The 24791-nt window shown below is 31.8% G+C and overlaps 1 long non-coding RNA gene across 2 annotated transcripts; it reads right to left on the bottom strand.

Moving 5' to 3' along the window:
- Positions 1-5044: 5044 nt before the first annotated feature.
- LOC147388188 (uncharacterized) lies at positions 5045-11625 on the bottom strand. Of its 2 annotated transcripts, none has more exons than XR_015171612.1 (5): positions 11188-11625; positions 10934-11087; positions 5964-6087; positions 5731-5878; positions 5045-5640 (listed from the first exon to the last, which is right to left on the bottom strand). It is a non-coding gene; the product is annotated as an uncharacterized LOC147388188 (long non-coding RNA). The 2 variants fall into 2 exon arrangements; XR_015171613.1 differs by having other exon boundaries at positions 5964-6323.
- Positions 11626-24791: the final 13166 nt, after the last annotated feature.

Genomic DNA, 24791 nt, shown 5'->3' on the forward strand with positions numbered 1-24791 from the left:
ATATTATATATATTTGGCATTTTCATTTATTTATGCCAGATACCAATAACAAAAATAAAGGGCATCTCACTGGAGAACTAGTAGTATCTAACAACCATTCAAACGAATGCCTAAGTGATGGAAGCATCTTGATTAATTGATTACAAAGGCTTTTAGTGAGGTGCACCACTAGCCAGCACCTTGACATGTAATCCTTACATGCATGTATATTTAAAAAATAATAATAATAATAGTTAATATATATATATAGAAAAAGAAAAAGGAAACTAGGGAAAATAAACATCATGAGAAAAAATTGAAATAAATCATAATTTCAAACTTCAAATCCATATTCCAAACTCATCAAACTTGATAAGAAGACGAAGGCCAATAAGAAAAAATTTAACACCCATGTCACATGCCACAATATTAATTTTATCAAACTATTGATTGAAAATGTGAGAAAACCAATAAGAAAACAATAAATTAACAGTCCTATATAAATCGAATGAAAGATATTAACCATGCTATCAACAAGAAATCCATGAATTCCAATGTTACATGAACAATATGTAAAACCAAAGATACACCAGAAATTATATTTAACAACATGAATTTCCTTAAAACAATATTGCAGAATTTCACGTGGAAGTCAAAAAAGCTCTAGAATCAATAAACCCTATGTGTACAAATCAAAGACTACTAAGGCAATAAGATTATGCATCCAAAATATCTATAAAGTAAAACTTATCCCCAGTTAAAAATAACTTCTGAAAACCAATTAAGATCACCCCTAAAAATTAAAATTAATTAATTAATTAAATTTAATGTCTCAGAAGAAATCCAAATATTCAATATCACATAGGATTGTATGAAAACTTCAACAAAAAAAAAAAAAAAAAAACAATTCAGATCATCTAAAAAAACTTTTAAAATTTCTCAAAAGAAATGCAAATATTCAATATCTGACATGATTTTTATTAGACGCGCATATCACAGTAAATCCATAAATAAAATTTAACAAATACTATAACCATAGATTTCAAAAACAAAATAATGAAGAAAAAAAAAACCCTAGAAACAACCAGGAAGAACAGAATGGAGTTTATGTAACAAAAATAAATAAAATAAAATAAATACATGAATCAGAGAGATGAAGCGGAGTAGGGATGACTACCAAGCAAATGAAGAAGAAACGTTTCCGAAGAGAAAACCTTCCCGCCTCCTCTCTCTCTCTCTGCTCTGACAGCGATTTTTTCAGATAAAAAAAATGTAAGAGCCCAAGCCCAAGTGCTCTGCTGCCTTTTATAGTGGTACTAACCGCCACCACTGGACGTATTTTACTCTTTCTTAATTATTACTAAAGTACCCTTTTCAAAATTGTAAATTTGTTTTATTTTTTATGTCAACTTACGTGTACCACTGCAATAACTGTAGATTTTTGCCCTCAGGATACACAAATGCACATCTTCATAAAACATGTGTGTTGTATATCGTGAGAAAAAAGATATATAGTTCTATGTCCCTGCCACGTCAATTGAGTATTCACCAACTGAAACTTTTTAGTTAGAAAATCATTATTCATTTTTTATCCCACTTTTGGGTTGAGTTGTAAATTACTGAGCCCAACCGACTCGGGCAGGTGACCGAGTTAAAACTCTGATTTGGATCCCATTATATTGGAACTAATTAGAATCGGTGGTCTCATAAGAATCGAAATCAATAAATTTATGGGGTCAGAACCGACCCATCGAGACTCCTAATCCATGGCAACTCAGGCATGAGATCTATGTCTTGAAGGCAATTATGTGACATGGTCAATGTGGAGGGATAAAATCACTCCCATCTGGATAGTTAATAGGGTAGGGTATCGATCAATGTGTATCCCAAGGCCCAAGGTATATACTAGGTACATATTGTGCCATATGACAGTTTGGATTGGATTCTATCTCGTTATTAGAAAATTAAAAGAATTCAAATAAGGAAAGATTCTTTCGCTAGGGACAATTATCTTATTTAGATAAAAATTAGTAAATCACTAGAATCTAATTAAGATTAGGATTCTTGTTGAGAGTTTCAGTAAGACTTAAAATGGGTTGAATCCGGTTAGAATATGAGTATATCCCTATCTTTTTTAATCTAGAAAAGTATCCCTATATGAATTCGACTCAAATTCGTATAGTTAAGACCATATCCAAATTTTTGTACTTACGAATCTTGAATTCGATTCGACCTAAAAGAACCAAATTGCTTATTTTTGATCAAGTCAAGTCGATTTGAAATGGATTTTAGTATTTTTTTTTTTTTTTTTCCAATTTCTTTTCTAAAGAGTGATGAATTTTTTTCTCTAAATAATTACGAACTTGAAATTCAAATTAACATCAAAAGCAAAATATAATGAGTAGTGATGATCTGATGCCCCTCCTCTAACATACACCCCCATAACAGAACTATAGATCATTTGCCTCAGGATACACAAGAAAAAGATTTATAATTTTGTGTATCCTGAGAAAATGATCTATGGTTCTATGATGGGGGTATATGTCAGAGGAGGCTTCAAAAAATCATTATTTAAATATAATTTTAGGATGTTCATTTTGACTAATTAACAATTTGTTTACTTCTATATACCCATTAAATGCAAATAATTTATGTATTTTTAACTTGAAGACTCCAAAAATTCAAAATTCAAAACCAATGAACCTGTAAAATATCATCTAATGCCCTATCAGAGTATACTAAAGAAAAGACACCTTAAAAAGGATAAATAAAAAAAGGTGTTAGATACACCATTAACCTGTAAAATATCATCTAATGCCCTACAAGGCCCTCAAAAATAATAATACAATGAGTATCACAATTGTATTCTAACATCAAGTTCATCACTCATACAACCTGCAAAATCAAATAAAATAAAATTACACATTCATAAATATGACTACAAAAATATGAAAATAAAAATTAGTTTAATAAGGATATGTATAAGTATAGTACAATATACCAACTAAAACTCAATTTTGTTGGTCATTATCGCCAAAATAAGATGTTTTAACTATCAAAGTTGTATGCAAAACATCCAAAATTTTAAACAAAAGATACTTGAATCCCATGAGGCACTCCAAAAGTATCAATAAAATGGTGTCCCGATAACTTGCAAAATCGAGTGAGTATAAAAATAAGAAAAAGTATAACCAAAAAACATGAGACTCCAATTAGTAGCTTGTAGAAGGGTGCATTTTGCAAATTAATGCTTACACATTTATCAATATTTTAATTTATAATACATTATTTTAGAGTTACTTGTCAAAAGTAGTATTGATTCATGTTGAACAAGTAAGTGAATATAATCATCTATTCCCTCCAACTTCAACAAATTTACAAGTCAACTTAAGTTCTAAAAAGAAAAAAAATTCATACAAATAATAAACGTAAAATTATCAAAGAAATCAATTAAGATACCATGTCCATACTAACTAGTTCCAACTCATAAGGAGGAAATTTCATCAATGGATGTCTCATAATCTAATATACAAAAAATGAAATTTTATTAGTAAATACTAATGATAGATAAGGTTCTCAGGTTTAATGAATTTCTAAACTTTGTTTATGTAATAAGTTAATGTTATTCTGATAGTAGATTTTAATAAGAATTAACTTATGCACAATCAGTCAATGTATTAATAAGCACCTATTTGTGTACGATCAACATTATAATACCTTGAAAATAAGGTATTTTACATCAAATGCATACACTCTAATAATATGACAATCATATAAATGAAGTGCCTAGCTTCATCTATAGCTATGACAATTTTAGATAAAATGAACTATGTAACTAATTCTCTCGTGTCAACCCTAAGTCAATCACTTAATTATATTATAATATTTCTAGGGACCTTACGGCATCTCTTACCTCATTAATCATCTCATGATTGATGGAAATTGGTCATATATTTTTGTGTGATGAAAATAAATTGAATTATAAATAATCATAAAAATTCATTTATTGATTAATAAACTAATAAAATTTATTCTTTCAAGACATATTTCCAACACTATTCTTAAACAATCAAAATAATTGGGGACTTAGCCATTTTGTTTGATAATTTTCCATGATTGATCGCTAATAATAGATTTGATCTTTTTGTCACACAAATCTTCTATTTACATTTTTTTTTAATAAATATTTTAGAAGTAAAACTTGCATCAAACTCAATCCTATTTATCAATATTGAAGAAAAACTTTAAAAATTATCAATGAATTGATTTCCGTAATATTCCGAAAAAGAAAAGTTCAATCCTAAGGTAGAATTTGTTTGGCATGAAGTAAATGTTGCAGCATATTTCCTTGCAAATGAAGGAATGTTGTGTATTGATTTACGTATTTCTCTTGAATCCTCTGATATCCCTCCTGATTTATCGTTGATTGTTCTGAGGGATATTTATGGGATGTACTAAAGATTTTAACCATTTTAATGCAATAGGGTGGATCCCTTTATAGTCCCAGCTTATCGACAAAAAAAAATCCAGGGAGTTCGAGTGGATGATGTGTTATAAGAGATGAGTGTGATAATCTAGTGATAGCAACTTCATAGTTGTTTCAAGAAAGCTCAAATAATTTAGCTGAGGTGCAAGGTTCTAGTGAAGAGCTTAAGATTGAATACAGTTTGCATATTTAGCTATAAAAAAAAGGTAATGGCTGAAGCACACTAAACACAATTGTTTTAACCATAGGAGGTGAAAAAACATGATCATGTGAGACTATATGAGTAGTCCATGTGATTTAAAAAACATTTAGGGTATGTTTGATTACACATGGAAATTCATTTTCCATGGAATTTGAAATCCATGGAAAAATGGTATAGAATTTGGATTTCCATAGAGAAATTTATCTCTGTTTGATTGCACATGGGAAAATGCATTCATTTTCCAAATCCATTGTTTGATTGCAAGTTGGAAAATTTAAATATTTTCCAATTTCACTGTTTATTGTCATTTTAATTATTAAATAAAATGGATCCTATAAATAAAAGTCTATCTAAAAAAATATACTTTCACCGCAAAAATTACAATATATAATATTGATGTGGTATAGAATTTACAAACATGATGAATTAGTCATACATCATGATTAATAAAAAATAAGTATACCCAAAAAATATATGTAAGACATATCCCCCAAAAAATGCAACATATAACCATTGCAAATCAGTATGATTTTTTGTATTATAGTAAATACATCTCCCAAAAAAAAATATGGCATCTAACAGACCCTAAGTGTCATCTGACTTTCCTAAGCGCCTAAATAACCAATCCTCTTCATGTCACTTGCCAAGCCAAGGAATATGTGTGCTGCTTCTTGACGCTCACAAGGAATATGTGTGCTGCTTTTAGCATGATTTCTCGAGAGATATCAGGAACTTCATTGAGTTTCTTTTTGCAATTTGGCTATGTTAGGTCTCTCCATTGCCGTTGCCATACGCATGGCTGCAGAGGCAAGTATGGAGATCGTTACATCATTAGATTCTTCAGAATTACGCTTTCGCTTTCTCTTAGACGAAGAATTTTCACGAGAAGGCACCGATGAAGATCCTGTTTGTTGTGTAGGTACGTCACCTTGTCCAATTGCTTCTTGTACCTCATCGTCTATTTCATCAAGATCTAGCACAAAGAAAAAAAATTAAAAAATACATTGAAAGATAAAGTATGCAATTTTCAAAATAATTGCATAAACCAAGGAATAATTCTTACCTATTTCTTCAATTGGAGACATTTCTAGTTCAGTTTCTATTCTAGTTGTACATCGTTCTCCACTTGCTTGATCATTACTGACAATAATGACAAAATCATCATAAAATGGGATGCACTTGTGACGGTATTCTGCATTTTTTAGATGTTTCTAATAAGAAAAGACAAAAAAAATAATCAGAATGATAAATGTATGAAGAAAAAAAGTCTTTAAATTTAATATTTTGAAAACATACCTCTATATACTCTTTCCACACCTCATCATCTGCTGCCACTAATTGAGTATCCTTGTCCCATCCAAAATCACTTTGTGAAATCACCTCCTTTGCATTAAGATATCTCTTTCTAAGTGTCTTGAGCCTGTATCGTACATTTTGGGCATTTACTTCTTTTTGCAACTTGTTACGGAGGACAAAGCAAACATTGTTTATGCCTTTCGTATTCCATCCATTGTCAGTTTTTTGTCCTAAGGCATATTCTTCCAACAATACTTCAATTAAAATTTTATCTATAGGTAAGTCCCATGTTCAAATATGATTTATCTTTTGGTTGCTTCTCCTTTTGTTGCCTATCTTTTTTAGAAGAAGATTCCATTCCTATGATAAGTAAATTCATACACATTCAATCACAAATAAATGTATTAAAATTTTAAAAATGAATAGAAGATAGCTAAAGCTGAAAGACAAAGTAGATATGATAGAAAAACTATCAGTTATAAATATTAGTCATTTTCAAGCAATATTCAATTTTCAAAAAAGAGAACATTATTATAATTCCAATATTGTAAGAGACAAAATCCTACATATTATAAAAGACAAGCTTAAAACCTCAAATCAGATTCATTACATGCAAATTTTCATCTTTATAATAAACCTTCAAAAGAAAGACATTGAATTTGAAGGATTTACAACAACAACAAAAAAAATAAAATAAAACAAAAAATAAAACTAAAAAAAGAATAATAACTATGGATAACGTTGATCATATTCTGCCCACATGACTTCGGCTAATGCTTCTCTTTTTACAGTCCATGCCAGAGTAGTAACAATAACTATTTGTTCTTCTTGTTCGGGCATGTCATCATGTTCTTCCTCCTCTAGTTCTATCTGATCACCCTCGCATATGTCCTCCGGGTCAAAATCTCTAATGTAATTATGGATAACACAACACGCAAAGATAACCCTAGTTTGTGTTTTGATGTCAAAAAATGGTGCAGATCTCAAGTATGCAAATCATTTCTTTAAAAGACCAATTGTTCTCTCGATTACATTCCGCAATGAAGAATGATGATAATTATATAGTATTTTGCATTCGACGGAAGGCGCCCACGATGATCATTTAAATGATATCGAGTACCACGAAAAGACGTAAGAAAACTAGGAACATTTGCGAACCCAGCATCTGTAAGATAATATTTACCTATATTGTAAATTTATAAAATAAAATTACACACTAATCATATTTACATATCATCATATTAGGAAATAATATAATATAATAATTCAAATATTATACTCACCAAGTGGTACAATGAGTCTATCAATCCTAGGTCTAATTGCATCTCTTAAGAAGCGACCATCATGTGCTGATCTTTCCCAACCAGCGAGCACATATGTGAATTTCATATCAAAAGTTCATGCGACTAAAACATTCTGACGAATATCTCCTTTTCTATTACGGTACCATATCATCGATACAAATTTATTTGTAAGCATGGTCAACTTTACAATTACCTCAAAGTAATGGTACCAATTTCTAACATTGTTGTTGTCTCTAGGAGAATTTGTTTGTTTTGCTACCTTGATGACCTCCTTGTACATACTATTCAATGCTTTCAAGCAACATGAAAATAACGACTAACTTTGAGAAATCGTATAAAAGAAAAGTTTGTTCGTCGATTCGTCAAATCATGCTCAATTGTTAATAGGAACATTGAGATTTGTTCTTCGACTTTTACTGATCGACGATCAACCAATCCATGCATCCTTTAACGGTTACACAATCTATGAAATGCAGCTCTATTCATTCGAAGTTGCTCATGACAATGCCTGTCACTTTCATTGTATAACCTATTCAAAATCTATCTTCTCTCATGATCTCTATTTATTATAGGTGCTCTAGGTAGAGATCGCCTATGTCTAAGATGTGTTAAGATCACATATGTACTAAATATCAATGTCATGACCGCAATCCTATTCTTTTCTTGTGCAGTCAACATCCTATCAATCAAGTATTTAAACAATACATAAGAAAGGCATAATCATATATGAATAAGAAATGACCAAGCTTTTATTGTCACCTCAACCTTTTCTTATTACAATCCAATTACTTATTTTCTTTATTTTTAGTTGGAGTGTAATAAGTAAAAGTTGGAGTGCCAATAGTAGCTCTTTTATATATAACAACAAGAAGCATTATTCATAGAGTGTGAACTTTGGTAGTGATAGCCATGTGTTTTTGAATTCCATTTTTTATAGCCATGTGTTCTTGAATTCCATTTTTGATTGTCATTTAGTTGTAAGGAAATTAAAAGAAAATAATCCTGCAGTGATGAAAAGTATCATGATTATGTGGGAATAGTTTCCCCCTAGCTTTTTATCTCAATATGTAATCTAGTTCAAGTGAAAAAAAAAATCCAAACTTGATTAGGTACAAAGCACAAGATTAATGGCACCAAAACATTAAACTAAAGTAAGATTAATAAAAGAAGATCATCATGAATAATGAAGTTGCAATCACCATACTGGGTATGTGAGAGTAGGCGTGTCTTCAAACTTCATATTAGTGTTAGAAATTGACACATGATCGTGTCTCTAAAATGTAAGCACCTAAACTAGAATAGAAAATGACCACATATAAACATCTGTATCAGTCAACTATGCGAGCCACCTCAAATCAACCACAATAAATAGAACATACTTTTATTCCAACAAAAATTTGAAAATTCAGAGCAATAGCAATAATTCCGACAACCGATTTTCATAAAGATCGTGTGTGAATTTCCTGTAAGAAATCAAGAAACTTTCACCTAATCACCTCCTAAATCCCAACTTTGGCATCAATTATAAATCCCACCCATGGCATGTCACCTGCAGAACTCATCCTGAACAGTTAAGGAATCTCGCTATAATCTTTGCCTTCTCCATTCCAATTTTCAAGTACAACCCATCTATCTAATGGGGCTAAAATTAAAGATTGGTCCACATCTACCAGATTTAGAAGCCCACCATGCCAACTCAACACATTAACACCCTTACATATGTCTGACACCAATACATATGGTTTGGGACTTAGGATTATTAAGACACAAACATGGGCCGACTTCAAAACCTTGATTAGTTGACTATATGGTCCATGCACGAGCCTTGGATCAGATCTGACCCTTATATTGGTAAGTAGCCCCTTTTGTAAAGTCATGTGAAGTTGACCCATATATGTGTTCATAGATCAGTTTGGTTCATGCCATATGGATCACAGGTTTGTTTGGGTTGAATAAGATCCAAAACAAGGTCTACCCATATCCAACTTATTCAAGTTCTAGAGAACAATCATGACAAACAAATTGAATATTCATCTAATATTTCTTTTGATGCATTAAATTGAATATCCAACTTATTTAAGAAGATTCTATATAGCAAAGAAAAAAAAACTATATATAACAACCATTAACATTGAAAATGGTATGCTAAAATAACGTTTGGAAAAAAATACCCATTATGATTCGTTGTTCTCACCTATTTTATTAACGTTAATTTCTCAAGAAAAAAAATCATGAAAATATTTTCCCAACAAACCAATCGACACTAATAGATAAAAGAAAACAACATAAGTCATGAAGGCACACATACTTTACATGATTTATACACACTTTCTAGGATTAAAACCCATCAATCCCATGGTTAGGATTAAAAAAATAAAAATAAAATTCTCTAAACAAAAACCTTTTTTTTTTAGATAAGATGTTCAAACCATCAAACTTGGACTAACTTAGGTTCCAACAGAGTTTACAATCGACAAATTCCTTTATAGAAATCACTTTAGATGCTTTACTAAAATTGGTCACTATGAACAAAAGGGTGAAATACAACCAATTCCATAATAGAAATCACAAGGATGCTTCACTAAAATTGGTGCAGTAAAATTGCTATGAACCAAAGGAAATACAACCAATCCTTACTATTTCACGTCCTAATCCAAAATTTATGAGTTAACCCTGAAATAACAATATAATTGAAGATGTATGAAGGACAATGAAATCCAAAATTCATAACTACTTTTATATTCTTTCCATTAAGCCAATCAATCATCAATTGAAATTCATTAATCACAACAAACACACACAATTCCAAACAAAAATTCAACCAAAAAATATCCTACATAAATAAATCCTTCAAAGTTTCCTATAACTAGCAACCTTCCAAATTTGAACTTTAACTAGGCAATTTCTTAAACATCTAACTTACATAAATGCTACAAATTTTTTCACAAATGAACAAAGTAAACATTACTAAATCCTGCATTAATAAATCCTACAACAAACACACACAATTCCAAATAAAAATTCAACCAAAAAATATCCTACATAAATAAATCCTTTAAAGTTTTCCATAACTAGCACCTTTCCAAATTTGAACTTCAACTAGGCAATTTCTTAAACATCTAACTTACATAAATGCTTCAAATTTTTTCACAAATGAACAAAGTAAACATTAATAAATCTTACAACAAACACATACAATTCCAAACAAAAATTCAATAAAAAAATATCCTACATAAATAAATCCTTCAAAGTTTTCCATAACTAACACTCTTCCAAATGTCAACTTTAACTAGGCAATTTCTCAAACATCTAACTTACATAAATGCTTCAAATTTTTTCACAAATGAACAAAGTAAACATTAATAAATCCTACAACAAGCACATACAATTCCAAACAAAAATTCAACAAAAACATATCGTACATATTAAATCCTTCAAAGTTTTCCATAACTAGTACTCTTCAACTAGGCAATTTCTCAAACATCTAACCTACATAAATACTTCAAATTTTTTCACAAATGAACAAAGTAAACATTTTCAAATTCGAATCCTAACCTTCCACAACTCAAATCAGAATTTGATTTAATACCAAATAAATTTCTTTCATTATAAGATGGATTCGAGATTCCATCAAAGAATCCAAAATATACATTAGAGAGAGCTTACCTTGTGATATGGAAGAGATTCTCTAGAGTTGGGGTTCTCTTCTAGATCCACTGAGAAGAACGATTAGAGGGAAATGATAGGTTTCTCTTATGGTTCGATTGAAGAACCATGAACAGGGTCGAGAACGCGAGAGCCACAAAACAGATCGAGAGAGCTTTTTAATTTAAAAAAAAGAAAAAAGAAACAAAGATTAGGTAACCTGGAGGAAGATTAGAGAGAGAGAGAAAAGAAGAAGAAGAAGAAGAAGAACAAACCTGTGACGAACTTATGGAAGTTGCAGTCGTCTGTGAAGAGGGTTTCGTTTGTAAAGAGAGTTTCGTTTGTAAAGAGAGTTGGGTAATCTAATTAAATAAAAAGTCCATCTTGGATGGAAACTCATTTTCCTTGGGGTGAAGGTGGGATTTTAAAATCCAGTAAATGGTGGATTTTTGTTGGGGTTGGAAAATAGATTTCCATGGAAAAATTTACAATCAAACACTTGACATTCTTATTTTCCATGGAAATTCAAATCCACACCATTTTCCAAGCCTAATCAAACAGAAGTTCTTTGGAGTAGACTCAAAACTCATTGGTATCCATGTTTGTTGACATGGATATAATTTCTAGACAGTAGCGATTTCAAAAAACATTTATTTTTTTGGAATCGAGGAATTCAGGACTCATAGAGCACCTGACTAATTTTCGGGGAATGTGACCCTCCCCATTCCTCCTCCCCCAATACACTAGATAGTTTTTCGGATAAATCCTTGAGTGGGGATGAAAAATAATTAATAACTTTAATTATCATTAAAAAAAATGTTTAATGAGATTTTGGAAGTAAAAGAATGAAGGTTTAAGATGATTATCACGAATTAACTCGTCGATTTAATTGACTGATCTTATATACAGTGAATTTTTCAAATGTTTGAAAAAAATTCAAGGAAATTGGAAACAATGTTTGAAAACATTGTTTTGAAAATTGGACTGAATTGGTGGTTTGAGTAAGTCAAAATGAATTTTTGATCAAATCAGTTATGTTAGTGAACCATCAAGTTTTGTGAACTAATTCTTTTATTAATATAAAAAAATTTAGCAAATAAATCCATAGGTTTGATAACTTAAGAAAACATGAACGTTTTCTACTTATTATACCAAATCGCCCCATTTTCTACAATAATCATGATTTTTTGACAAAAATACCCCTAATCGACATTAGACATTATTTTCTTTAGTTTTTCTCTCTCCTATTTTTTCCCTCTCTTCTTTTTTCCTTCTCCAGCACGCACAACGCTTCTCTCTCTAGCACGCACCAGCAAAATAAAAAAAAAAATAGGATTTTAACTTTATGTTCACCATTTTCGATTGAAGCATTTCTCTTCATTTCAACTCTGTGTTCTTCATCGAACACACAAAATTAGTAAGTTTTTTTCAAACCTTCATTTCTGAACTCGACTAAAACCTTATCATTATCTTCATTGATTTTTTTTCATCTAAACCCTCAAAGACTGTTTTGTTCAAAATCCTCAATGTGGAGGAAAGAACTTAAAAATGGATTGAATCCTCAATCTGAACCCTCAATATTGAGGAATAGATTTAAAAATGGATTTTACTAGTAAAAAAGGGTTTGATATCTTCATTACCATTTTCGATCAAAGAATTTATCTCCATTTATGAACTCGGATGAAGTTTTAAATGTTTGAACGTGTAATTTGTTGCCTGAATCTCTCACACGAACCATTGTCTTCTCTCTTACTAGCAAAAAAAGGTTTCAAACTTAGTCTTCGCCATTAATTTTGTTGGTTGGTTTAAATCTCGTCATTGCTGTGTCTTAAAGGTTGCCATTACCATTGGGTGGGTCTGTGTCGCCATCAAACATGAATATAAACTCCCCTTGTAAGACCAGATTCAGTCTCCTTTGTGGTTCTCTCGAAGGTTTGTAGTTTTCCTTGAGGTGAATTGGTGCATGACCACAAAGGGACTGATGCCCTTCATATCAATTATGGTCCAACTAATAGTTTTTTTATATTCATGTAGAACATTTAATAACTGCTCTTTTTGTGAGTTTTCTAAGTCGGGCGAGATGATAATGGGGAAGGTCTCGGCCTTCCTTAGAAACGTATATTTCAACGTATTGGGCAATTGTTTTAGTTCAAGCTTAAGAGTCTCTCCAACTGAAGGTGAAGATGAAAGGGTGGAAAGACTCTCTACTTTTGGCTGTCATTGTTGAAAATCCATCCCACTGATAGATTCTAAAAGGGAGTTTACCTCCATGATGGACTGTTCTTCATTGAAATGGAGGTCAAATTGGCTTAGGTACTCTTCTAACAGGTCAATGTTCTCCACTTCCTTGAATGTGTTACTTACCAAGGTGTCGATTATATTGACCTCTTCTAGATCATCCATGTTAGTGGATTGAAATTTTTTAAGAAAAACATTCATTTTTTACTTTCATATCTGCAAAAGCTAAGGTCTTGATCCCGTTTTAGCTTCTAATAACAATATCAGATGTGGCTAAGAAGGGTCGGCCCAAGATGACTGGAACATGATTATTAAGGTTCATGACAGGTCCAGTAGTGGATGAGTTTCTTTTTATTGGTCATTTTCTTTTATGGGAGGTACACTTTAGGTTTTTACTTGTATTGGGATCTCATGGGGCATGTGCACCTAGCTATCCACTAATCTACCAGAACGTAGTGTGTGGACTGCTTATACAAAATCATTAGAAGGACCAGGTTGACTTGCTATTTCATATTACCCTTTTAACACAGTTCTTCTTGGGCTGGGCACAGTTTTTCTTAAAAATTATCATTTATTTCTCTCTCCTAGAGATAAGGCTATTTGACCAAACCAAAACTTAATTGCTTGAGTATTACTTTGATTTAATTATGCTAAGTTTTGGTTGGTCTACATTTGTTGCTGCAAGATTTGTTGTGGCGTCCCGCCAAATGCTAACACAAATCCCTATGTCAAAACTCGAGATACTAGGTGGTACATCGAAACTTTGGCATGGTCTCCTCTATTTATGTTAGCATTCCAAGGCATTCAACCTGTACCTAATAAACGACATACATCTTGCATACATATACAAAATACTAGCGGAAGTTTATATACGTCTAATAATGTACGAAAGATTAGAGTGCGGAAGAATAACTAGAATACAGGATTATACAAAGTTTCTCACCCTAACAGAAATCCTAACACTCAAGATAGAATCCATAAGACTACCTGGGGGAACTGACACCACTAGGGGGTATAGCCCTAGTACTTACCAGGTGACGAACTCTGGTTGTCTATCTAACCAACCCGATGATCCTCATTCATACTCTATACTTGTCTCGCCAAGCTCTGAATCTGAAACTAAAAAATAGAGAAGGAAATGGTGAGTAACAATGGTTATCCAGTAGGGAAACAAACAATTGCTGCCAATAATCCCTCCCAGCATGAACGAATAAGCATATTAAATAATTTTAACAATATAAAATTTTACAGAATAAACTACGATTAACTGGTACATATAGCCAGGGATGAGCAACTAAACATTTTAAAACTGACATTACATCAATCAACAGTACTCACTATAGCATTTTCTTTTTATACAAATCTAATTGATCAAATGAAAATATTAAACATGGATTTCATTTTATATATCAAAATAAACAACAGATACATAATACACAATGATGGAGTATTGGAATTAGAGAGTTGGGATTCACGACTGGATCGCTCCCAGTCGGGACATGATGTTACAATTCTTGTTTGGTTTTTAGTTCCTGATTTTATGACTGGTCGCTATTTACCACGCTTGGTTGACCATTTATCCGGCTCAGGTTGGCCGTTTGACGTGACCGTAAGCAATGGATCTCTTTTTGATGTGTCAGAACGTTCGACTACTATAGATTGTTAGTGATCACTGACTAATCATTTATGCCTATCAGGCGTGCATGTGATTCCCAAATATACAAACCATTCGTATACAACCATTTTTACATTACAAGTTCACTGATAAAGATAGAGAGGAATAATCCGGATTCCAATTGTGACTGCACTCTCATACGCGTCCCATACCACGTATGAGCTTGGTGGTCCCTACCGTACATCCCAAGATAGTACATCACTCCGGATGATATGACGCACTATCCCTTCAGGCATTCACAAACTCTTTAACAGCTCACAAAATAGTTACATATATATATATATATATATATAATATATATATATATATATATATATATATATATATATATATTATTTTCATTTGAAAATAAAAGAGAAATTAACAATACAAGGTTGAGAATGGATATCCAGTTTCCTACCATGCAAGTGTGGCCACCCAGCCTAAAATAAATAACAAAATAGAAACGTAAACAACGCCTCGCGCTAACAAAAATTTAAATAAACATGCAACCAACAATATTATCCTTGGATATCTGTTCACCAACCTGCACACAACATAACAACGTAAAATGCAGACATCATCCCTCGGGTGTGACTGACATTTTACCATTTCATACCCTTTTGTCCCTTTTTTTGATTTTTATAGTTTTCAATCTCTTCATAAAATCCATTTTCTGATATTCATCAACTCAATATGAGTTCATTGAATATTAAATCACATTTTTCAACTATAGAATTTATTTCTATCAATAATATTGAAAAAAAATATAAATTTTATATCAAAACAGGGTCCGAGCAGTACACAAGACCCAATTTATGGAAATAACCCGTTAAAATACCCTACCCACATATAATTTATTAAAAATACAATTAAACATATCAAACATTCAATTTCTGACGTGAATTTTTGAAATAACAAAAAAATTCTATATTTTAGAAATACATCCAAAATTTTTTCGATAAAATCCTAAGTGCAATTTTAACAATGTACGATTATTAATAGAAATTGAGAGTTCCTTACAATCTCTAGGCGAAAAGATCGAAGCACGTGTGCGAAAATCGAGGCGATCGGCACGGAAATAGAGATGGATCGAACTTCAAAGTGGCTGATTTTTGAATCTGACCTAGTGGTTTTGAAGATCTCGACGTCGTCGTATTTTCTCCCTTCTGCGACGGAGGACGGTTTGACCCCGAAACCGATTAAATTCGAGGTCGAAGTTTTCGAAATTCCCGTATATAAATATGATTGATTTTTGACGATATCGGGTGAAATAGAAAGTGAAATGAAAAAAGGTTGGGTGGATTTTGTAGATGTCGATGCTGCGAACGTTTCTCCCTTTTGCGTCGGAAGACGGTTTGACCTAGAAACGGACGAAATCCGAGGTCAAAGTTTCGTATCTAAATACGACTGATTTTTGATGATACCGAGTGAAAGAGAAGATGAAATGAAGAGTTCTTGGGTGATTTTTATAGAAGTCGAAGCTGCGGATCTTTTTCCCTTCTACGGTGGTCATCGACGGCGAGCCGCTTATGAGAGATCTGAGGTAGAAGATCGAAGAAAAAATAAAATTTTCGTTTATATATGTCGCGGCTGTTTGGGTGGGTTGGAGGAGACGAAGTTATAAAAAAAATTAAAAAATTTTATTTATATAAAATTTGGGACGAATTCGATATTTTGTCAATTGTTTTGATCGACGATAACTTGACCATCTGAACTCAAAAACTGACAAATGAATACTCTATTTTGCCTAATTTTTTGTTTTGGATCTAATGGTGCAGTCAATTTCTACAAATTATGTCTCCATAAAAAATTTACATTTTTGGCCTGAGATGACCCCTAAACTTGATATCGTTTTCATTTTTGACGATAATTCAACTTCTTGATCTCCAAAAATGATAAATAAATAGTCCATGTTCAATAATTTTTCGTTACGAACCTAATGATATAATCGAATCTTAACAATTCTTTCTCTACCAATAAGTCACTATTTTAACCTGGTCCGACTTGATAATCGAGGATTTTACAATTTTTATATTTGGACTCGCATTTAAGCGTGCTTACAGGCTAAAGTATGTTTTTCGATCATTTTGAATCTAATGGTGAAGTCAGATTCCATTAAAAATGATCAGAAACATCCTAAAATTTTATCCCTAAGTCCCACTTTTAAGATTTTTTTAAAATTTCACTATTTATTTCCTCGAGATACGAATTGAAAATTCAGGGTTTTACATTTGCTGCGTTTGTTGTTGTTGCTTTAATATATCTGTCATCATTATTTCTAATATAGAGTTCATTTGTGCAACTAGGGAAAAAATAATTGGTCATAGGGTTGACGACAATTGCCCTTTGATCAAAAGTATGAGGTGAAGAGTAAGATGATTATGGAACCGAAGATAGGTTCGCATTGGACTTAGGCTATCTGTTGTAGCTTTTTTGGAAACCAGGAACACCACTTTGTTGGATTGGTACATTTTGACGATAGAAAAAGTTGGGGTGAAATCTATTGTCGGGGTGATATGTCTAATTATAGGAATTGGGAATGGGTTTTCTAAAAGCGTTATATGACCAATAACATTAGCTTATTTTATCTTGAATATGGGTATGCTGTGGGAACTCTCGATGGGGTGGTCGAAACTCTTGCATAGGAGGTATGCGGAAGGTATCTTTGTGGTGACTTGTAATATTAGATTAGCCTCTTATTGGTTAGTTTTGATATTGAAAACATCAAAATTTTTGTTCAAATTTTATATAGTGCTAACCAGGCTAGTTATTACGTTCTTTAGAATAGTTTCATTTTTGATCTCGTACATGCCTGGTTTATTGGCTCTAATGTCACTTTTATCAGAGTCTCTTAAATTTGTGCTTTAGTTTTGACCATTTTCAATGAGTTTTACGAGGAACTCGTAAGTTTGATTTGGAATATGATTAATGAATTTTCCTTTATGCATAGACTCCAAGAGGATACGCTGAGTTATAGTAAGACCACGATAGAAGAAATTGACCAATTGACCTTTACTAATCTTATGATGTGGGCATTTAAAAACAGGTCATTAAATCTTTCTTAGGTTTGAGAAATTTTTCATCGGGTCTACCCTTGAAGTTCCTATGGTATTTTTGAATGGTTTCATTTTTGCCATTGGAAAGAACTTGGCCATGAATTTTCTTGATAACTCGTCCCATGTAATAATCGAGTTAGAGGCCAAAGAATTTAGCCATGAAAGAAAGAGGGAATGACTTCAACTTAACATTTTCCTCATCGAGGTGGCCATTTCGAAAGGTTTAAAATAAATTCATAAATTTATTCAAATGGTTGTAGGGTTATTCGCTTTCGAAATCATGAAACTTAGGGAGCATATTGATGGTAGCTGCCATAATTTCAAATTGTGTCGTATTACTTGCTAGCAAGACAATACACAAATGGGAAGTAGCTGTAGTAAGTGAGAATAACTCATTTAGAGTTTGTTGATCTTCTCAGACAACTTGAGATGGGACAATTGGTTGTGCTATCTCGGGTGTCTAAATGATAAGCGAGGAATCAAATTTTCTTACAATCCTTTGAAGTAGGTGAAATCTTGTGATTTTGGGATCAAATCGTTCAAGCGGATTTTTATGAGATCTCCTACCTAACATATACTAATGATGCATAAAAATAGTAGGGGGAATTTCACATGTGTTGTATGGTTTTTTATTAGACTAGATAGCTCCTAACTGTTTTAAAGGGATAACTTAAGCCTCCAACCTAGTTCTTCGAAACTAAAATCAGCTAGTTTAATCCTCAGATGAGAGGTGATGCACGATGATGAGTAAATGCACTCTTAAATCACATTTTCATTTAGAATAAACGTAGTTTATCCACTTAGTACAATAAGGTACAACGAGGTATGATTTCATTTAGGCATTGACTTTGATCAAAAAATACAATAGGCGCAACTCAGGCTAGCTTTGCCTATTGAACTCGACGAGACCTATGGTCGAGTCTAATAAGATTTAATTAAATTTGGCTTGTGTGAATTAATTTCCTAATAAGACAAGAACTTGGTGATGAAATTCAATTCTTATCTTATTTGTGCCATCCTCGTAAGAGTATTATTTTTATTATTGTGCAATCGAAAGCATGCATTTAACTCACCCAAAGTCAGTATATAAACCTACTTACAAGAGTTGCATGGGGATTTTGAGTCTTACCTCCTATTCTAGAAGGGGGATGATCGAGTTAAGTCGACTTGGGCCACCGACACCAAACTCGGTGTACTAACCAGAGGTACCGAGATAGTTACATCCCACTGTCGACCTCCCCTAATTCTATTATAGTCTAAGCCTTTTCGGATTAATCAATTAAAATTCTAAAAATATTAAAATTTTGAAAAAAAATTCCTACTACAAATCTAATCTAAATAGAAAATAGTAGAAAAGAAATCTATATTTCTTCATCAAAGAATCGAATCTGGGTAATAGATAAAATTTTTCAACCACGTTGCTTTTCGTCACATCCTTCGACTGAAAACGGAAGGCAAAACAAAGTTAGAATTACAGAAAAATTATGTATATTGGGGTCCATAAGTCTAAATAAAATTTTTGTAGAAGTTTGAAGCATGAATCTCGAGGTTTAACTGTGATGCCCAAGTTGACTAAGGCATCGCGGTAAAATTTTAATGAAATTTGCTTAAATTTTAAAGTTTTGTTCATACTGACTTCAGGAATCCAACGAATTTTTTTTTCGGATATTTCTGAAATAAAAAACTTTGATTAATAAAAAATTAATTCAAATTTTTAGATAAAAGTTATTGGATTACACCGTTGTCCTCGGCAATGATGCCAGTTTGTTTGGTGTAGATTATCAATTAAAAATAAAGAATAAAGTTTACCTTGACAAGCAAGGATTGATCCACAAAGACAACGTTAATTTGATATTCTTTTTTACTTCAAATCCAATTCAAATTTACGCAACCAATTAAAAATAGTTTCGAGAATAAATTATTTAAAACAAAATACTAAAAGAAGGTATTTAAAATACTATGAAGAAGTGTAGATCAGTCTAATCCACTATTGCAAGTCATGTTAACAATCTTTATATGTTCTCTATTTATTTCGATCCACTAATCAAAGGTAATGTTTGTGGATCGGAATATCAATTAGTTATATTACGAATGAATTTCAAAAGTATGAAATAAATTATCAAGTCAAAATTATAAGAGAAGTATTAAAGGTTCTTTGTAAAACATGGTTTATCTTAAACTGATCAAAGAATAAACCATCAAAATGGTAGAAAAGTTAATATTCCTTCCAATAATTTGTACTTAAAGATTTTTACAATAAGTGATAAAATATAGATATGGGAATAATAAAAAGAAATTAACAGAATCTTGCTTAGGCTACCTCGACCGATCTAACGGAGAGTTTAGCCGATAGTCATCGTAAGAACAATAAAACAAAAATAAAATAAATAGAACATGAAAGTAAAAAAAGTAGAGATAAGAGAAAAGAAAATCTTCTTTATTGCTTATTGATTCTGAAACCATCAGAGTTTCTTTGATTACAACTTCTTCTTCTAAAAAGAAAGATTGAAAGAAAAGTAATAAAGTAAAGCTACTAAAATTCTAGGATATCTCTAACTCTAGTCTGGTCTCTTATTTATAGAGACCATATTAGAGTTTCTAGGGTTCTGAAACCTTTCGAAATTATAATAATTCAAAAACCCTAATCATGACGAATAAGCTTCAGTCGCCACAAATTTTGGGGCTTGACTTACCGACATGACCGCAGCGACCTAGTTAACTTGGACACTGCGGTCAACATGGGCCCAACGAATTTGGGTCTTTGTCAGTTGAATTTTCCCATGTCCTTGATCGCAGTGACTTCTTCGAATTTTTTGAATTATTTCTGAAAATTTATGACCTTTTCCTGTTACATGAAAATAACATCAATTAATTCCCATGTACATTATTTAATAGATCAATCAATGATAAATATGAACTAACAATGAATTATGTCTAATAAGGAAATTTTGTGTGTAATTTTGCCATAAACTTTATGAAATAAGTGCTCTAGAAACCATTTTCTAGACCCTGATCAATATCCACAATCTTTTGGGCATTTTTGGTATGGATGGCTTTTATTCTTCGTATCTGATTTTACGTTGAAATTCACAATCGTTTCTCCATGACAATTGGGGCAAGCAATTTTTTTGGACACTTCAGTGCAAAATGTCTCGATTGATATAAGACCAACAAACATACGTTCGTTTTCCATCCATACTTCAATTTGGTGGAAAAGTAATGACTAAAATGAGATAAAACACATAACACATATAACAACATTTGCAAATGTATAAATCCATCAATGATCCACAAAACTAGTAAAATAGAAAAAACATACAATTAAATTAACATATGGTTCATTGAAACACAAACAAAAGATCTATGCTGTTGTCGATTCTAGTTCATTTATTTGATAAATAGAAACATTTTACTAATTTCCCCATCCTAGAATGAAATGTAATATACTTCCAAGTGAAGAAAAAAAATATGATATTCATAAGAGAAATGAATCTCATGTCAGAAAAAAAAAATTACAACTACTATCAAGGATGGACCTTTATTTACAAAACCTACCTGAAGGTGAATGAAAAATTGGACTCAAGATGGCGTAGTATTTAGGCGTCCCTAAAGTCCTTCTGATTATATATCATTTTCTTCATGTAATACGATAATGAGCATTTCTTAATCCTATTGTCGTTACATGTCGTCCAAATTCTTTTAGATGCAACCTTTTGGTCATAAGATCGGTTACCATCTCTTTGGTGTGAATATAATTGACTTTCATTTCACCCTTATTTACTATATCTTGCATATAATGATAATGTATATCAAAATATTTTGCTTTTGAGTTATTAGCTCCACTTTTTATTAAAGAGATAGTAGACATATTAAAAATTACTAATTCATATAACATTGCTAACAGCTGTACCGTAGGCTACGTATTCGACTTCTATTGTAGATTTCGCTAGACATCTTTTTTTCTTACTCAGCCAAGAAATAATCATTCCACCAAACATGAATACATGATCACTTGTGGATTTTTCACTATCTATATCTCCAATCAAATTGGAGTCTGTGTATCCCACAATCTCTAGATCTCCTAACTCAAAAGTTAGTTTCAGATCTAGCATACTTTTCAAATATCTAAATATCTTTTTAACTACTTTCCAATGCATCTTACCTGGATTAGATTGGTAATGACCTACAAGTCCTATTACATGACAAGTGTTAGGTCTTGGACTTGTCATTGCATACATAAGACTTCCCACATTTTGAGCATACAAAATATTCTGCATTTTTCATATCTCACATTTTGTGTTTGGGCACATAGACTTACTTAGTTTTATATCTTTACACCAGGTATGCCAAAAGGTTTGCAGTTTTTTATGTTCAATTTCTGAAACACTTTCAACAAATATTTTTCTTGATCCAAAAATAATAATTTTGCATGTCTATTTCTAGAAATCTTTACTCCAAATATATAGGTGCCTGTATTTGTCATTTCGAATTTGGATTTTAAATATTCTTTTGTAGATTTTAACATATTTAGGCAATTAGATACTAACAATATATCATCTACATAAAGAGAGAAAATAACAATTTTATCTTGACTTTTTCAGATATACACACAGTGATCTAAGGGATTGACTAGATATCCCATATTTAAGATAGCTTAGTGAAATTTTAAATATCATTGCCTAAAGGATTGTTTAAGTCCATACAAAGACCTTTTTAACTTATACACTTTGTTAACATTTCCTTTTACCTGCAAACCTTCAGGTTGGTTGATGTATATCTCTTTTTGTAATTCTCCATTGAGAAAAACTATTTTGACATCTAATTAACGTAACTCTAAATCTAGGCATGCTACTATGACCATGAGAATCCTTGAAGATATAAATTTAGCTACTAGCGAATATGTCTTTACAAAGTCTACACTAGATTGTTGAGTATATCTTTTTGCTATTAATTGGGTTTTATATTTACCTAAGGCACCATCCGCTTAAATTTTTTGGTTGAGGAGCTATTTACACTCAATGGCTTTCCTGTTTGTAGGTAGATCTATAAGTTCTTAGACTTTATTCTTTTCTATTGAAGCCAATTTATCTTTCATTGTTTCAGGCCATTGTTTTGAATCATTCAGATTTATTGCCTCTCGGAATGTTTTTGGATTATCTTCTAGTGTTAATATGTTTTCATCTATTTGAAAAGGGTAATTATCTTTAAATATTAGCGATGGTTTCCTTTGTCTTCTATTTCTCACACTATTCTCTGAAGAAATATTCTCAATATTACTCCCACTATTTTCATGATTATTAGGCTATGAATCTAAAGTTTTACCATCTCTCCTAGTATTTCAACTTGAGAATTGAAAATATTTAGATCAATGATCATTTCTTGATATTTGAGACCAACTCTTGTTCATTCAAGAGTTCTATTTGATCTAATGGAGTAATAAGATCAGTAGTTTCTAAGAAAATTACATCTCTACTTTCTATTAATCCTCTATCTTTATGGAAGAATCTATAATCACTTCCATTTTCAATATACCCTATTAATTTACATTCCCAAGTTTTAGGACCTAACTTATCTCTAAGTAGGTTAGGAATTAAAACACGAGCTTTGCACTCCTAACCTTAGGTTTCGAACCAGTCCAATCTTCATATAGAGTTAGTGACTTAGACTTTGGTTTTACTCTATTAATGATGTAGGCTACTGTGGAGAGTGCTTCTCCTTACAAATGAGAAGGTGAATCAGTATATGTCATCATTGATTTGGTTGTATCTAACAAAGTACGTTTCTGATATTCCATTCTGTTGTGGTGTGTATGACATTGTATATAAATGTTTTATATCACTTTTTGTATATAAATTATCAAAGGCTTCATATTTACTAGCTATAACACTATTCAAAGTTTTAATTTGTCTACCCAATTGAAGTTCAACTTCAATTTTGAATTCCTTGAATATTTCAAAGACTTCAAACTTGTGCCTTAACAACTATATATATATATATATGACGTATCTTGAGTAGTCATCGGTAAAGATAATGAAATATCCATATTTCTATAAGTCTTTACTCTTAGAGGTCCACAATATTGAAATGAATAAATATCTAACAAATCTCTAGAATTTCAATGCTTTGTAAATGATTTCCTAGTCATTTTACCACCAATGAATTGCTTACAATTCTAAAAATCTATTGGATTGAGATTGGGTATTAATGTGTCCTATCTTTATTGATGTGTCCTAATCTTAAATGCTAAAGATAAGAATTATTCAAATTATTATTACAAACAAGAGAGTAATCTAAAACAGCCTTCGTGGAACGTGAACTAACATGTTGGCAAGATAACATCTCAGTGCTCTAGAGTCATGGCATAAATCATATTTAGAAAACAATTTTATTTTTGTATTCTTAAAATCAAATGTGAAATTTTTTTTTCTTTCTACATTGGACTTGTAGAACTTATTTTTGGCCGAAACATAGCCTGTCACAGTATCTGGCTTGGCTACGCTTGGTCACAGCCTGAGATCCGCCAGTTTAACGTAGCGCAAAATCCAAACGTGAGCCCGACAAATTAGGATCTAAGCCCGCTGTATCCCACTCCCATTTACGAAAAAAAAAAACTTAAAAATGATTTTTTTTTATTTATAGATTTTTTACATTTAAAAAAACCCAAACGAAAGCGAAGTGGCCCGTTAATACTTAGGCTCGATGGAAGCCTGATAACCGGCCCAGTTTGGTCCTTTCGCATGCACCTGAAGCCCGTTAACACCAATGCCAATGGATTTATTCTTTTCATCATTCCCAATAACCAAACCTGACCTGCGATTTTAATTCATTCCTTCGAGAAAACATCAGAAGAAGATAAATAAAGCGTTGGAAAAATCAAACTTTCCAAAACCCAATGAAGAAATCTTTCTCTATATAACAACACCTCACT

The sequence above is a fragment of the Akebia trifoliata genome, chromosome 13 (assembly GCF_017979445.1).
Source record: "Akebia trifoliata isolate Shusen 1 chromosome 13, ASM1797944v1, whole genome shotgun sequence".
NCBI classification, from domain to species: Eukaryota; Viridiplantae; Streptophyta; class Magnoliopsida; order Ranunculales; family Lardizabalaceae; genus Akebia; species Akebia trifoliata.